General features: G+C 38.8%; 2 pseudogenes; one reads left to right on the plus strand and one right to left on the minus strand.

Moving 5' to 3' along the window:
* Positions 1–602: 602 nt before the first annotated feature.
* On the minus strand, positions 603–1,393 carry LOC136386254 (small ribosomal subunit protein eS4, X isoform-like; annotated as a pseudogene).
* A 14,932-nt stretch (positions 1,394–16,325) lies between these two features.
* On the plus strand, positions 16,326–16,614 carry LOC136385573 (large ribosomal subunit protein eL37 pseudogene; annotated as a pseudogene).
* Positions 16,615–16,943: the final 329 nt, after the last annotated feature.

Below are 16,943 nucleotides of genomic sequence, written 5' to 3' on the forward strand. Positions count from 1 at the left end.
AAAATAAAAGTCTAAACATATCCTGGCACTTTCAGCTTCTTCAGCAGAGCATAATAGCAGCAATACTCATAAATCTTTGAAGCTATTAACTGGTTTAATCCATAACAAAACTTCATAATAAAAAGGGTTATAATAATTTCCATTATAGAGGTATAAATCTAAGTCACAAAAAAATTAAATAAAAGGTAAGAGTAGAACTTGGTTTTGAGCCAGGGCTGTAAGATTTCAAAAACTCATTACTGAATTTTTGGGGGTAATCACTTCACAATATATGTATATCAAAACATCACATTGTATTTCTTAAATTTACACTGAGTTTTTTGTCAATTATACCTTAATAAAGCTTGGGGAAACAAAAAAATTCTGTTAGCCAGCCCTCAATATCTGGTACTTACTGTTTTTTTTTTTCTTTCCTTCCCTCCCTTTCTTTCTTTTTCTTTCTTCCCCTCCCTTTCCTCTCTTCCCTTCCTTTCCCTCCCCTCTCCTCTCTTCTCCTTCCTCCCTCCCTCCCTCCCTCCCTTCCTTCTTTCCTTCCTTTTCAATGTTGTACCATTTTTACTTAAGTAAAAAGACTCTTCCAATTACATCACTTAGATCTCATTTCACCCACTGCTCTCTTTGGCCACTAGTCTCTTATCTTTCTCTTCAGCAATAGTGAGGCAGATACACTTTCTACAAAGAAGGGAAATCCATGTTTAGTTGTCTTTACCAATAAAAATAATGTTGGGAGAACGGGGTGGCAAAGCTGTTGCCACTGACATCTTTCACATGAACTACGTCAAAAGAACCAGGATGTCTCTATTGGCTATCATGACAATTCTTCCCAGGTTAGCACCTCTGGTCACCATACACAGGTTACCAGCATCAAAGTTGATGAAATCATTAGTGATCTTGCTAGTATCCAAATCAATATGAATGGTGTTCTTCACTTTGATGAGGGGATCAGAGTAGTGTCTGGTGCAAGCATCATAGGTCAACAGATGAGGGATTCCTTTTGTGCCCACAAAGATCTTACTCAGATTGCACAACTTATATTTGGTCTCCTTAGGTATAATACGATAAAAAGCAAAGCAACCTTGATGTCCTAGAACAGATTGAAGTTCTCTCTGGTCTTGTAAATGCTGATGGCATCCATAAAACTAAGAGGGTAGGTTCTATTGGTTTAGACCTTGCCTGATCTTATTAAAAACTACAGCATACAGATCTTCTTTACTTCATCTCCTGTTAGGACATACTTAAGTTTGTTCCTTAGGAAAATGAGGAGAGGGAGACATTCTCTCAGCCTGTGAGGACCTGTAGATGGCCGAGAAGCAAACACACTGGTGAGTTCATCCAGCATCTTATGCTTTGGAGATTTTACATTCTTCAGATGTTTCTTGGCATCATGAACCATGGATACACTAGGCACAGAAGGACTTATTGTTCTTTCTGACCTTCCTTTCATTGACTTTCTTTGAATTTCTCCAAAATATCATGTTTTATGTCTTTTACATCTTTCATATTTTTTTTCTATTCACCCGGGATACTCTCCCCATTGCCATATCCACACCAATCTGGTCTATCAGATTACCTCCTCTTTCAAAAAGGAATGCATATTAACTTATTCAAAATATTCTCCTAATATTCTTATCTTTATCTTATGAGATTCTAAGGATATATCTCTATCACTGAACTTATTACCTACTATTATAATGGTTTTTCTTATTTGCTGCCTTTATTAAAAGATCATGAGGCTAATCACTGATTAACAACAGTAGTTTATACATTGCCTATTACAAAATGGACAAAACAAACTATTTGTTTACTAAATTGACAAATTAATAAAAATCCAGAGAAATAATATTTATGGGACCAATGGTAAAATAACAATAATTCTCCTTTGATAATTGTTTTCTTGTTGAGGTTAATATATTCAAAGCATGTTTTAGTGTCTGGCACATAGCATGAGCTCTCAAAATAATAGTAATATAGTAATTATCATAACTTTGAAGTAGACCTCTAGGTTTCTTAATTCTACTTTGCTTCCTGATAAAGCCTTTACAGAATGAATTAATGGAAAGAAAATGAGAAAAAGAAAAAAGAAAATTAGAAGCATATATGTTAGAGATGGGAAAGAAAAAAAATTCCAACAGAGAAAATTCAAAGTATGAGCAATAATAAAAGGATTAATTTTTGAAAAATGAATGTAAGATACAAGAAAAAGAAAAAATCTCAAATATCAGAATATTCAGCCCCAAAATTATATTATACCCCCTTGCATTTAGTGAGCATTTAATAAATATTTGATTAATTGATTGTTTATTTGTGATTAAGTACTAAACTCTTTAGCAGATAATTTGCAGTCTTGTTCTTCTGACAGAGTATGGGCTGAGAAAAATGGTCTTCTTAGGGTCTTCTGAATAAGGCTAGAGAAACAATAAAACAGATGCTTTTCTTTTTCTTTGTATGTGTGTGTTTCCAAAGTTAGAAGTGGGGAGACAGTCAGACAGACTTCTGCATGCGCCTGACTAGTATCTACCTGGCATTCCCACCAGGGGGCAATGCTCTGCCCATATGGGGTGTTGCTCCGTTGCGGCCAGAGCCATTTCAGCACCTGAGGTGGAGGCCACGGAGCTGTACTCAGAGCCTGGGCCAACTTTGCACTAATGGATCCTTGGCTGTGGGAGGAGAAGATAAAGAGGAAGGAGAGGGGGAAGGGTGAAGAAACATATAGGCACTTCTTCTGTGTGCCTGGGGCCAGAAATCAAACCTGGGACTTCAACACGCCAGGCTGACGCACTACCACTGGACCAACCAGCCAGGGCTCAGATGCTTTCCTTTCTGTCTCTCTTTTACCCGCCACCTGTGTGTGTGTGTACACCCAGAGGTTTTTGTCAATACCATGTGTTGCTTAGCAAAAAATAAAAAAAAACTGTTGAAATTCTTCCTTAAATGCTTAATACTTATATTTTCACCCATGAACGTGCACATTGACCTCTTTTTTTGAAAAGCAGGCACCTGCCCTGGTTGGTTGGCACAGTGATAGAACATTGACAGGCATGTGGATTTCCTGGTTCGATCCTGGTCAGGGCACACAGGAGAAGCGAACATATGCTTCTCCACCCCTCCCCCTCTCCTTCCTCTCTCTCTCTCTCTCTCTCTCTCTCTCCTCCTCCCACAGGCATGGCTCAATTCGTTTGAGCTATCAGCCTGGGTGCTGAGAATGGCTCCATGAAGCCTCTGCTACAGGCACTAAAAATAGTTCAGTTGTGAACATCAGTCCCAGATGGGCACAACATTGGCCCCAGATGGGGGTTTCCAGGTGGATTCCAAAAGGATCCTGGCCAGGGCATAGGTGGGAGTCTGTCTTTCCATATCCCCTCCTCTCATTTGGAAAAAACAAACAAACAAAGAAATGCAGGCACCTGAGTGCACATGAATCTAGTCTAGATCCATTTTCATCACTGAGGAAAGAGGGAAGCTTCTTGTGGAAGATAAGGAAAGGTGTTGGTTTATTTGGAATCTTTTTTTCCAGCACCACTTCAGTAGTTGGCTATTCCATGACCACTGTAACACAGTCTACCCAGTTTTGAATTTCACCATCCTATCTTCACAGCATCTTAAGTGTTTCTAGCAGTTTTCCAAAGCCTGCGCAGGGAAAAGAACATCAGCCATTTTAAAAAGCTGCTCCAGGAATGCAAACAGCATTTTTTAAAAAAGAAAGTTTACTTGGTGATAGAGAGTACTAAGGTTCAGGTTGCTTTTAATTTCTTTTTAGTTTTTTTTTTTTTTTTTAGCGAGAGAGGGACAGACAGGCAGAAAGGGAGAAAGTTGAGAAGCATCAATTCTTCATTGTGGCTCCTTAGTTGTTCATTGATTGCTTTCCCATATGTCCCTTGACCAGGGGCTACAGCTGAGCCAGTGACCCCTTGCTCAAGCTAGTGACCTTGAACTTCAAGCCAGAAACCTTTGGGCTCAAGCCAGCGACCATGGGGTCATGTCTATGAACCCACACTCAAGCTAGTGAGCCTGCGCTCAAGCCGGAGACCTCAGGATTTTGAACCTACGTTTTCTGCATCCCAGGCCTACACTCTATCTACTGCACTACTGCCTGGTCTGGCTGTTTTAACTCTTTTTAAATTGAGGTATAATTGACATATAACATTATATTAGTTTCAGATGTTCAACATAATGATTTGCATATATTGCAAAATGATCACCCCAGTAAGTCTACTTAATATCCATCATCACACATAGTTAAGAAAATTGTGATGAGGACTTTTTAGATGATCATTTTATTTTAGTTAAATTAATGACTATTTGAACTAGTGTGAAATTCATCTTGTTAAAGATTTAAGCTTCCAGAAGAACATAAGTGGAGCAGTGAAAAAGAAAAAAACAGCAGTTCTAGCCAGGAAATTCAGTCAAATAAACCTAGGAAATGAGGAAGTGACAGAGGCAATAAGCAAAATTTCCCTCATATTAGATACTAGGGGTTCAAAGAGGTACAACTCTACCAATATTGCATCACTTCTAGTTCTCTTGTAAAAAATATTACATACATACTTATAAATACAAAGATAAACAACAATTTATTAGTACTATTAATTATTCATTTTTTAAAGTGAGAGGCAGAGGTAGAGAGACAGACTCCCGCATGCACCTCAACTGGACCTGGCAAGTCCACTAGGGGAAAATGCTCTGCTCATCTGAGACTGCTGCTCCATTGCTCCAAGAAGAGCTATATTAGCATCTAAGGCGAGGCCATGGAGCCATCCTCAGCACCCGGGGCCAACTTGTTCTAACCATTCAAGCCATGGCTGTGGGAAAAGGAAAGAGAAAGAGGAAGGGAGAGAGAGAGAAGGAGGGGGCATGAGTGGAGAAGCAGATGGTCGCTTCTCCTGTATACCCTGACCGGAATTGAACCCAGGACTTCCTTATGCTGGGCTGACACTCTACCACTGAGCCAACCAGTCAGGGCCCACTATAACTTATTGTAAAAACATTTAGAAATCCTTTTAAATAACTTATTGTTTTAAATTGAAATCAGAGCTTTACCAGAGCCCACTAATGTTGCTGCATTGTATTTCTGGATGACATATATAGCATGTGTTACTATAAACAATCTCACCTGATTTATAAAGTCACAATTTTAATCATTTTATAACTCATTTAGATGAAACAAATAAAAATTACCAATTCTAGAAAGGCAGTCCTGGGAATGTAAGTGAAAAAATTTTCATAGGACATTAGATTTAAAAAATAATATTATCCCATCTTAAAGAAGTAGTCTATCCTATTTGATAAATTTGTTCAAGTACAGATTTAGGTTGGAATGGGAAAAATGACTTTAGAAGAATATAAGAAAGACCTTAAGGGTTTTCCCTATTTTATTTTCTCTTATTTGTGTTTCTCTCTCAGTATGTATATTTATACACCCAGTCATAATTCTTGGTCAATATATTCTAGTAGATGGAAAAAAAGAAAAACAAACTAAAACAATATGAAAGAATGTTTTAAAACACATCATAAAGTATAACATAAATTTTAAATGAATTATGCCTTACCACAGAAACTAAAATGTGTGCAGATCAAAAAACAAGTCTATAAGTTTGTGCAAAAATAATACTCAAATTGTCCATTATTTTTTGTAATAAAGAAAAAAAAATAGATTCTATGTTTTCTCACGGCAAATAAAAGAACTGTTAACCATCAGGTCCAAATCTCATCTGTTTTCAATTTCACATTTCCAGATAGCTCCAATAAAAATCTCTAAATGACTATGAATGTTCAAAATATTTTTCAAACCAGATTTCATACTGCTAGAATATCAAATCAAGGCAAATCAGTGTTTATTAATACTAGTTGTTCCTTGGAAATTTTACTTTTTCATAAATATTAATTTTAACCAAAGTAAAAGTGAATGTGATCTGTTAGGACTCTAGGAAGAAAGTATTTTACTTTCCCGTTAACTCAGTGAATCCATTGCAAATAGAAGCAACATTGTGACCTAGTATGACTAGTAAGTGGAGTATTTACAGTAATTTTAACTAGTCCACAAGTTTCCATTTACTTAGTAGTAAATTAATGTAATCTACACTTTAAGCCATGGTATTCCTGCTGTTTAATAGTGAATACTGAAAGGCCAGCTTTGTTAATTTTGTTAGATTATCTAATTAGAAGTAAAATAATTACTAGAGAGCAAATTTTAATTGCCCCATGATCAATTCTCAATATTTTATGATTTAGAATTCTTTAAGGAACACAAAAGCTGCAAAGTATTCTGAGACAGAACACTTATTCACTTACATTCAAAAGAAATTTTAGATCCTATTGAAGGAATTGTTTTTAAACATTGTGTAAATGTACCAATAAAGAGTAGAAATCTTGTTTACAAAGAGCTCGCGGAATAGACTATTTATAAAGTATACATAAAATGACTCTAAAGCACAATTTTCTTTTCTTTTTTTTTCTTTTTTCTTTTTTTTTTTCTTTTTGTATTTTTCTGAAGCTGGAAACGGGGAGAGACAGTCTGACAGACTCCCGAATGCACCCGACCGGGATCCACCCGGCACGCCCACCAGGGGTGAGGCTCTGCCCACCAGGGGGCGATGCTCTGCCCCTCTGGGGCGTCACTCTGCTGCGACCAGAGCCACTCTAGCGCCTGGGGCAGCGGCCAAGGAGCCATCCCAAGCACCCGGGCCATCTTTGCTCCAATGGAGCCTCGGCTGCGGGAGAGGAAGAGAGAGACAGAGAGGAAGGGGGGGGGTGGAGAAGCAAATGGGCGCCTTTCCTATGTGCCCTGGCCGGGAATCGAACCCAGGTCCCCCACATGCCAGGCCAACGCTCTACCGCTGAGCCAACCGGCCAGGGCCTAAAGCACAATTTAATGGGATAAATGCTATGGAAGAATTTCAAATTGCTAATATAGGTGATGATGTAAATACTTCTTTTGCTTCCTCATATTTCAAAGGGATTCACAAAGAAGAAGGGGGTGTTTGAAGGATCTTTCAAACAGTAACAACTCATGACAGAGTGAAGGAAAGAACAATGTAGAAAGATTAATTTTAAAGGTATAAATACTAAAAGGTACAGGTGTTTTCAGGCCATAGAGCATCATTATGCCTAGATTATCATGCGAGGAAAACAGAAAGCAAGACTTAAAAGGCAGATAGCACATCATCATATTTAGAAGATGATAATTAATTGCTTATAGAATAATTAAAAAAAACAAATAATTCAAGGAAGAAAGTAATATGATCAGACTCACCCCCAAAGTAATTCTCACACTAGCACTTACAGAATGGTGATATGAAAAGTGGACCTGATCTTCAACAAAACAATCAAAGCTAATGTAAATTATTTTTTAAAAATAAACATAAAACCCCTTGTATAGCAGCAGTTCTATCCTAAGCATAGCAGGCTAAGAATCCTGGGGTCCAGTAGCCTTCGCCCCAGCTTGCTCATTGGGTGGAAGTTGCACAACAGGAGAAACAAATGGGAAAGATCAAAGGCCACTTACTGTCCCACTCATTGCCCTGCTTGTAAAGCAGGGCTATCATTCTAGTATCTAGCTTCAGTGTAGTGGCCTAGTAGTAGAGATTTTGCCCGGTGGAAAGAAACTTTCTGAAAAAGAAAAAAAAAAGAAAAAAAGAGAGAGAGATTTTCAAAGCTTTCCCCAAAGGAACTGACTTTATTTATTTATTTATTTTTAATAATTTTATTTTTTTAATGGGGCGACATCAATAAATCAGGATACATATATTCAAAGATCAACAAGTCCAGGTTATCTTGTCTTTCAATTATGTTGCATACCCATCACCCAAAGAAAAATTGTCCTCTGTCATCTTCTATCTAGTTTTCTTTGTGCCCCTCCCCCTCCCCCTTTCCCTCTCTCTTTCCCCCCTCCCCCTGTAACCACCACACTCTTATCAATGTCTCTTAGTTTCACTTTTATGTCCCACCTACGTATGGAATAATGCAGTTCCTGTTTTTTTCTGATTTACTTATTTCACTTCGTATAATGTTATCAAGATCCCACCATTTTGCTGTAAATGATCCGATGTCATCATTTCTTATGGCTGAGTAGTATTCCATAGTGTATATGTGCCACATCTTCTTTATCCAGTCATCTATTGACGGGCTTTTTGGTTGTTTCCATGTCCTGGCCACTGTGAACAATGCTGCATTGAACATGGGGCTGCATGTGTCTTTATGTATCAATGTTTCTGAGTTTTGGGGGTATATACCCAGTAGAGGGATTGCTGGGTCATAAGGTAGTTCTATTTTCAGTTTTTTGAGGAACCACCATACTTTCTTCCATAATGGTTGTACTACTTTACATTCCCACCAACAGTGGATGAGAGTTCCTTTTTCTCCACAGCCTCTCCAACATTTGCTATTACCTGTCTTGTTAATAATAGCTAATTGAACAGGTGTGAGGTGGTATCTCACTGCAGTTTTGATTTGCATTTCTCTAATAACTAAAGAAGATGCTCATCTTTTCATATATCTGTTGGCCATTTGTACTTCCTCCTGGGAGAAGTGTCTGTTCATGTCCTCTTCCCATTTTTTTATTGGATTGTTTGTTTGTTTGTTGTTGAGTTTTATGAGTTCTTTGTATATTTTGGATATTAGGCCCTTATCTGAGCTGTTGTTTGAAAATATCATTTCCCATTTAGTTGGCTTTCTGTTTATTTTGTTATCAGTTTCTCTTGCTGAGCAAAAACTTCTTAGTCTGATGTAGTCCCATTCATTAATTTTTGCCTTCACTTCTCTTGCCATTGGAGTCAAATTCATAAAATGCTCTTTAAAACCCAGGTCCATGAGTTTAGTACCTATGTCTTCTTCTATGTACTTTATTGTTTCAGGTCTTATGTTTAGATCTTTGATCCATTTTGAGTTAATTTTAGTACAGGGGGACAAACTGTAGTCCAGTTTCATTCTTTTGCATGTGGCTTTCCAGTTTTCCCAGCACCATTTATTGAAGAGGCTTTCTTTTCTCCATTGTGTGTTGTTGGCCCCTTTATCAAAAATTATTTGACTATATATATGTGGTTTTATTTCTGGACTTTCTATTCTGTTCATTGGTCTGAGTGTCTATTTTTCTGCCAATACCATGCTGTTTTGATTGTCATGGCCCTATAATATAGTTTGAAGTCAGACATTGTAATGCCCCCAGCTTCATTCTTTTTCTTGAGGATTTCTTTGGATATTCGGGGCTTTTTATAGTTCTATATAAATCTGATTATTTTTTGCTCTATTTCTTTAAAAAAATGTCATTGGAATTTTGATGGGAATTGCATTAAATTTGTATATTGCTTTGGGTAATATAGCCATCTTGATTATATTTATTCTTCCTAACCAAGAACAAGGAATATTCTTCCATCTCAATATATCTTTTTCGATTTCTCTTAACAATGGTTTATAGTTTTCATTATTTAAGTCCTTTACATTCTTTATTATGTTTATTCCTAAGTATTTTATTTTTTTTGTTGCAATTGTGAAGGGGATTATTCTTTTGAATTCGTTCTCAGTTGTTTCATTGTTGGCATATAGAAAGGCTATTGACTTCTGTATGTTAATTTTGTATCCTGCGACCTTACTGTATTGGCTTATTGTTTCTAGTAGTCTTTTTGTGGATTCTTTGGGGTTTTCTATGTATAGGATTATATCATCTGCAAAAAGTGATACCTTTACTTCTTCTTTTCCCATATGGATGCCTTTTATTTCTTTGTCTTGTCTGATTGCTCTGGCTAGAACCTCTAGTACCACATTAAATAAGAGTGGAGAGAGTGGACAACCCTGTCTTGTTTCTGATTTAAGGGGGAAAGCCTTCAGTTTAGTGCCATTTAATATGATGTTAGCTGATGGTTTATCATATATGGCCTTTATCATGTTGAGATATTTTTCTTCTATACCCATTTTGTTGAGAGTCTTAAACATAAAATTGTGTTGTATTTTATCGAAAGCCTTTTCTGCGTCTATTGATAAGATCATGTGGTTTTTGTTCTTTGTTTTGTTGATATGGTGTATTACGTTAACCGTTTTACATATGTTGAACCATCCTTGAGATTCTGGGATGAATCCCACTTGATCATGATGTATTATTTTTTTAATATGTTGTTGTATTCGATTTGCTAGTATTTTGTTTAGTATTTTAGCATCTATATTCATTAGAGATATTGGTATGTAGTTTTCTTTTTTTTGTGCCATCCTTGCCTGGTTTTGGTATGAGGGTTATGTTGGCCTCATAAAATGTGTTTGGAAGTATTGCTTCTTCTTCAATTTTTTGGAAGACTTTCAGTTGAATAGGAACCAAGTCTTCTTTGAATGTTTGATAAAATTCACTGGTATAGCAGTCAGGGCCTGGACTTTTATTTCTGGGGAGGTTTTTCAATTTTTTTTTTGTATTTTTCTGAAGCTGGAAATGGGGAGAGACAGTCAGACAGACTCCCGCATGCGCCCGACCGGGATCCACCTGGCACGCCCACCAGGGGGCGATGCTCTGCCCCTCCGGGGCGTCGCGGTGCTGCGACCAGAGCCACTCTAGCGCCTGGGGCAGAGGCCAAGGAGCGATCTCCAGCGCCCGGGCCATCTTTGCTCCAATGGAGCCTCGGCTGTGGGAGGGGAAGAGAGAGACAGACAGATTTTTGGGGAGGTTTTTAATGGTGTTTTCTATTTCTTCTCTACTAATAGGTCTATTTAGGCTTTCTGCTTCTTCTTGACTCAGTCTAGGAAAGTTGTATTGTTCTAGGAATTTATCCATTTCTTCTAGGTTGTTGAATTTAGTGGCATAAAGTTTTTCATAGTATTCTACAATAATTCTTTGTATATCTACGGTGCCCGTGGTGATTTCTCCTCTTTCATTTTGGATTTTGTTTATATGAATTCTTTCTCTTTTTTCCTTGGTAAGTCTTGCCAAGGGTTTGTCAATTTTGTTGATCTTTTCAAAGAACCAGCTCTTTGTTCTATTAATTTTTTCTATAGATTTACTGTTCTCTAATTCATTTATTTCTGCTCTGATTTTTATTATCTCCTTTCTTCGGCTGGTTTTGGGTTGTCTTTGTTCTTCTTTTTCTAGTTCCTTAAGGTGTGAAGTTAAGTGGTTCACTTGGGCTCTCTCTTGTTTGTTCATATATGCCTGAAGTGATATGAATTTCCCTATTATCACTGCTTTTGCTGCATCCCATAGATTCTGATATGTCATATTGTCATTTTCATTAGTCTGTATATATCTTTTGATCTCTGCACTTATTTCTTCTTTGACCCATTCATTTTTAAAAGTATGTTGTGTAGTTTCCACATTTTTGTGGGATATTTTTCCTCTTTTTTGCAGTTGAATTCTAGTTTCAAGGCTTTATGATCAGAAAATATGCTTGATACAACTTTGACTTTTCTGAATTTGCTGATGTTGTTTTTGTGGCCCAACATATGGTCAATTCTTGAGAATGATCCATGTACACTGGAGAAAAAAGTATACTCAGTCACTTTGGGATGAAATGTCCTGTAGATGTCTATAATATCCAGGTGCTCTAGTGTTTTGTTTAAGGCCACTATATCTTTGTTGATTCTCTGTTAGGATGACCGATCTAGAGCCGTTAGTGGTGTATTGAGGTCTCCAAGTATGATTGTATTTTTGTCAGTTTTTGTTTTAAGGTCAATAAGTAGCTGTCTTATATATTTTGGTGCTCCTTGGTTTGGTGCATATATATTAAGAATTGTTATGTCTTCTTGATTCAGTGTCCCCTTAGCCATTATGAAATGGCCATTTTTGTCTCTGAGTACTTTTGTTGTCTTGTAGTCAGCATTATCAGATATGAGTATTGCTACACCTGCTTTTTTTTGGATGTTATTTGCTTGGAGTATTGTTTTCCAGCCTTTCACTTTGAATTTGTTTTTATTCTTGTTACTTAGATGAGTTTCCTGTAGGCAGCATACAGTTGGATTTTCTTTTTTAATCCATTCTGCTACTCTGTGCCTTTTTATTGATGAGTTTAATCTGTTTACATTTAGTGTAATTATTGACACTTGTGAGTTCCCTATTGCCATTTTATAGATTGCTTTCTGTTAGTTTTGTGTCTTGTTTGATCCTTCTCTTTCGTTTTTCTATCTTTTGTTTTTATTTGGTTGTATTCCATACATCTTTCCTTTGTTGCTATCTTTTTTATCTCATGTGCTTCTGTGGTGGTTTTTTCAATGGTGGTTACCTTTAAGTAATGAAAAGGGTTCCTACCCTGTTCATTGTAGTGCACTATTTTGTGAGTACTTTTGCACTCCATCGTCCTTTGCTACTGTTAATCTCCATCCTCTCCCCCCCTTTCTTCTTGTTGTCACAGTTTAAATTTGGTTTTATTGTGTTCTTCTTGGAGCTTTTACTTGTGGCTTTATTTTTTTTTTTGTTCTTTGTATCTGATTGGAGAACCCCGTTTAGTAATTCCTGGAGTGGGGTTTTTCTGATGATAAATTCCCTCATCTTTTCTGTATCTGTGAATGTTTTATTTCTCCTTCATATTTGAAGGATACCTTTGATGGGTATAGTATTCGTGGCTGAAAGTTCCTCTCTTTCAGGACTTGAAATATTGGGGTCCACTCTCTTCTAGCTTGTAGAGTTTCTGCAGAGAAATCTGATGATAATCTAATGGGCCTTCCTTTATATGTTGTATTCTTCTTTTCCCTGGCTGCCTTGAGAATTTTTTCTTTGCCGTTAATTTGTGCCAATTTCATTATGATGTGCCTTGGAGTAGGTTTGTTGGGGTTAAGAAAACTCGGAGTTCTGTTTGCTTCATGAATTTGAGGCTTTAGTTCTTTCCACAGGCTTGGGAAGTTCTCATCTATTATTTGTTTGAGTATGTTCTCCATTCCATTTTCTCCCTCTTCTCCCTCTGATATACCTATTATTCTTATGTTATTCTTTCTGATGGAGTCAGATAATTCTTGTAGGGCTATCTCATTTTTTTTTAATTTTTGAGTCTCTTTCTTCTTCTCTCTGTTGTGCCTCAAGTTGCTTATCTTCTATATCACTAATCCTCTCTTCTATCTGGCCTGTTATATTAGCTAAGCTTGTTACCTCATTTTTCAGCTTGTGAATTGAGTTTTTCATCTCTGTTTGATTTGTTTTTATAGTTTCAATTTCCTTGGACATATATTCTTTGTGTTCATTGAGTTGTTTTCTGAGCTCCCTAAATTGCCTGTGTTTTCTTGTATATCTCTGAATATTTTTAGGATTTCTATCTTGAATTCTCTGTCATTTAGCTCCAAGGTTTCCAATATATTAAATTTTTTCTCCATAGATTTTTCCTCATCTATCTGTGTTACCTCTCTTTCTTTTGTATCCATGGTATTTGATTTTCTCTTCCTTAATGGCATCTGAGGGTGGTTTTGTTGATAGTATTAATGAGATTTAATAAAGAATAAAAAGTTAAAAAAATAAAAAAATCAAAAAAAGTTGTGTTTTTTAAATTAAAAATGAAATAAAGAAAAATAAAATAAAAATTAAAAAAAAGGAAATTATTTCCCCCCTCCTTTTTTCTTCTCCTCTCCTCTCCCTTCTTTCTTGAGAAAATCTTGTGGTGAACTGTGAATTATATTGTATTTAATAGAACAAACAATGCCTGTAATGGAGGGCCTGAATTGGGGAAAAGTAATAAAGGGGCAAGAAAAAAATAAATAAATAAATAAAATAAAAAATAAATAAAGGGGGGGAATGGACCCACAAAAAGCAAATAATGAAAAAATTTGGATCAAGAATAAAATGATTTGCGTTTAGGTGTTGGTTGACTAAGAGTTATGATGAGAGGAATAAGAGGGAAACAGGAAAATGGGGGGACAAATTAAAAAATTACTACTGTATTTAGTGGAACAAAAGCTTGATAAAATAGAGAGCGAGGGATGGGAGCACTGCTACTGAGTTAAAAAGGTGAAGTAATAGCCCTGGCCGGTTTGCTCAGCGGTAGAGCGTCGGCCTAGCATGCAGAGGACCCGGGTTCGATTTCCAGCCAGGGCACACAGGAGAAGCGCCCATTTGCTTCTCCACCCCTCCGCCGCGCCTTCCTCTATGTCTCTCTCTTCCCCTCCCGCAGCCAAGGCTCCATTGGAGCAAAAGAGATGGCCCGGGTGCTGGGGATGGCTCTGTGGCCTCTGCCTCAGGCACTACAGTGGCTCTGGTCGCAAAATGGTGACGCCCAGGATGGGCAGAGCATCGCCCCCTGGTGGGCAGAGCGTCGCCCCATGGTGGGCGTTCCGGGTGGATCCCGGTTGGGTGCATGCGGGAGTCTGTCTGACTGTCTCTCCCTGTTTCCAGCTTCAGAAAAATGAAAAAAAAAAAAAGGTGAAGTAAAAACCCCCCAAAATGCCACAAACATAAGTTTGAGTCCCAGATAAGATAATTTGTTCGTTATTGAGGTTTGAATGAGAGGAGACGTAAAGGAGAAAGGAAGAAACTAATATAGAGGGAGAAAAGAAAGAGAGAGAGAAAAAAAAGAGGGAACCACTAAAAGAAGAAAAAAGAAACAAGAGGAGAGAGAGAGAGAGAGAGAGAGTTAAGGGTTTTGGAGTGCAACCCTCATAGAGAGAAAGGAAGAGGAAAGAAAAGATAATGGGAGATGTAACACTTATGGGTAGTGTAGTTCAAGGAGAGGAGAGAGTAAGACCGGTAGAAAGTTAAACGACCAAATTGGAGGAGGAAAAAAAAATCAAGGATGAAGATAAGAGAAACAAACGAACAAATATAATAAAATGGGATAGGTTATAAAGTCTGCGTATTATTCTTGATTTTGAGAGGTTATCTTCTTGCTTTTCCTTTTCTCTCCCTCTTCCTGGTCGGTGACTCTGTACCCTGGGTTCTGCCCCTTTGGCATGCTCAGGTAGAGGTTTGCAGTTGATAAGTCTCTATGGCGATGTCATGTATTGTGCTTCAGTCTCGTTGGCAGTCGAGGCTCATTAGCATTTATAGGCTCCGACAGTGAGAGAGTCCGTGTTCCTGGAGCCTCTCTCCTAGTCTTTCCTTCCTCAATTAGTAGCCTGATAATCCAGCTATGGGGTTGCTGCTGCCTCTGCCTGGATAGTAAGAGGCTCAAAGAGCTGGCAACTCCCCACTCTATTCCCACTCAGCACAGGGCTCTGGGTAAGGCTCAGTCAGTCAGAGCTGCTAGCATAATCAGGCGGGGCTTCCGCCCACTCAAAGACCTCTGGCTCTGCCACTCTGTCCGGTAACACGGGCGGGCACTCACTCCTGGGGTGCTTGGAGGAAACTCTCGCTCACTATCTGCGCGCGCAGACCAGGATGTCAGGCCAGAAGTCTCGCCCTCTGAGTGAAACCCCCCGCCCGCACTGAAAAGTTCCAGCGTTGGAATTGGCTCTCGCTCCCTTCCCGTGCGCGGCTCCCTCAGGGCGCTGGGGCGGCCCAAGATTCCACTTTTTGGCCCACACAAAGGCCCCTGACTCTGCCCCTCTGTGGGATAACACGGGCGCGCACTGCCGAGGCACTCGGAGGAATCTCTCGTTCACTATCTGCACGCGCAGACCAGGATATCAGACCAGCGGTCTCACCCTCTGAGTGAAACCCCTCCCGCACGGAAAAGTTCCAGCGTTGGAATTAGTTCTCGCTCCCTCCCCGTGTGTGGCTCTCCCAGGGCGCTGGGGCTGCCCGGAGGCTTTCAGCCCACACAAAGGCCTCTGACTCTGCCTCTCTGTGGGGTAACACAGGCGCACCCTCCCGGGGCTTTGGAAGGAATCTCTCATCCACTATCTGCGCGCGCCGACCAGGAGATCGGGTAAAATGGCTGCCCCACTTGTCTTTCTTTGTCTGGGTTTGGCGCGAGTGTTAGCTGTATTGTCCAGGTTGTCACAGGAACAGTTTTTCTTCGGCTTGGATCTCCGTGCCACAGCCTGGTTCAGCCGTTTGTGCCGCGGCCTGGATCTATTCACCCCCTTTGCCCGCCTTAGTTTCTATATTCTCAGTTTCCAGTGAAAGCCGCCCTGTTTAGGTTAGTGAGGAAGGCGGAGCATTTCTTACTCCCTATTTCCTTCAGGCTTTGGTTATATATTTAGCCAATTTTTTGCTCGATCATACCTTCGGGTGTATTGCGAAACATCTGGAGGCTCCAAGGATAGGTTTTTCTGTTTCTGGTTGAAGATCTTGTTGAGTTTTGGGGGAGATTTATCGGTATCGCTTCCTACCCCCCCATTACTCTGACGTTATCTCCTGACTTTATTTAAAACAGAGATTGAGCAAGGTCATGCCTAACATTGTTCTCAACAACAATGGAGATTCTGGTGGTAAACATAAAGAAGAAACTGGTAGCTTCATGAAAACTTCAAGTTAGGGTCTCAGCCACAGAAGCCAAATGATGAAGGGAACATCACTCTTTGGAAAGCATTACAGTAAGATGCACACATTGTGTGGCCGCTGTAGCTCAAAGGCCCACCACCTTCAGAAGTCAACCTGTGGAAAGTGTGGCCACCCTTCCAAGCAGAAGAGGAAATATAACTGAAGTGCCGACGCTAAAAAGACAAAATACAACTGGGACTAGTCGAATGAGACCCATAAAAATTGTGTACCATAGATTGAGGCATGGATTCTATGAAGGAACAGCACCTAAACCCAAGAGGGCAGCTGTTGCAGCATCTACTTGATCTTAGGGACTTATATGATAAGTAGTACAATAAATTTTCTAGTTTACAATAAAAAATAAACAATCAAAACAAGCAAACAAACATCAAGCAAACCATACAGCAGCTAGTTTACCAGAAGAACCGGGAAAAGAGACACCTAAAAAGAGCCAGAAAAAAAACCTCAAAGACTAGCCTCAAAAACTACCCCTGGAAAAGTTCTTCTATTTACCCCTGAGAAACAGATAAAGGCATCCAAGTTGGAAAAAAGTAAAACTATCCCTACAGATAATGTGTTGAAAATCCTATGGAATACAATAAAAAGTAATTTGAACTAATAAATGATGCCACTC

This window comes from Saccopteryx leptura, chromosome X (genome assembly GCF_036850995.1).
Source record: "Saccopteryx leptura isolate mSacLep1 chromosome X, mSacLep1_pri_phased_curated, whole genome shotgun sequence".
NCBI classification, from domain to species: Eukaryota; Metazoa; Chordata; class Mammalia; order Chiroptera; family Emballonuridae; genus Saccopteryx; species Saccopteryx leptura.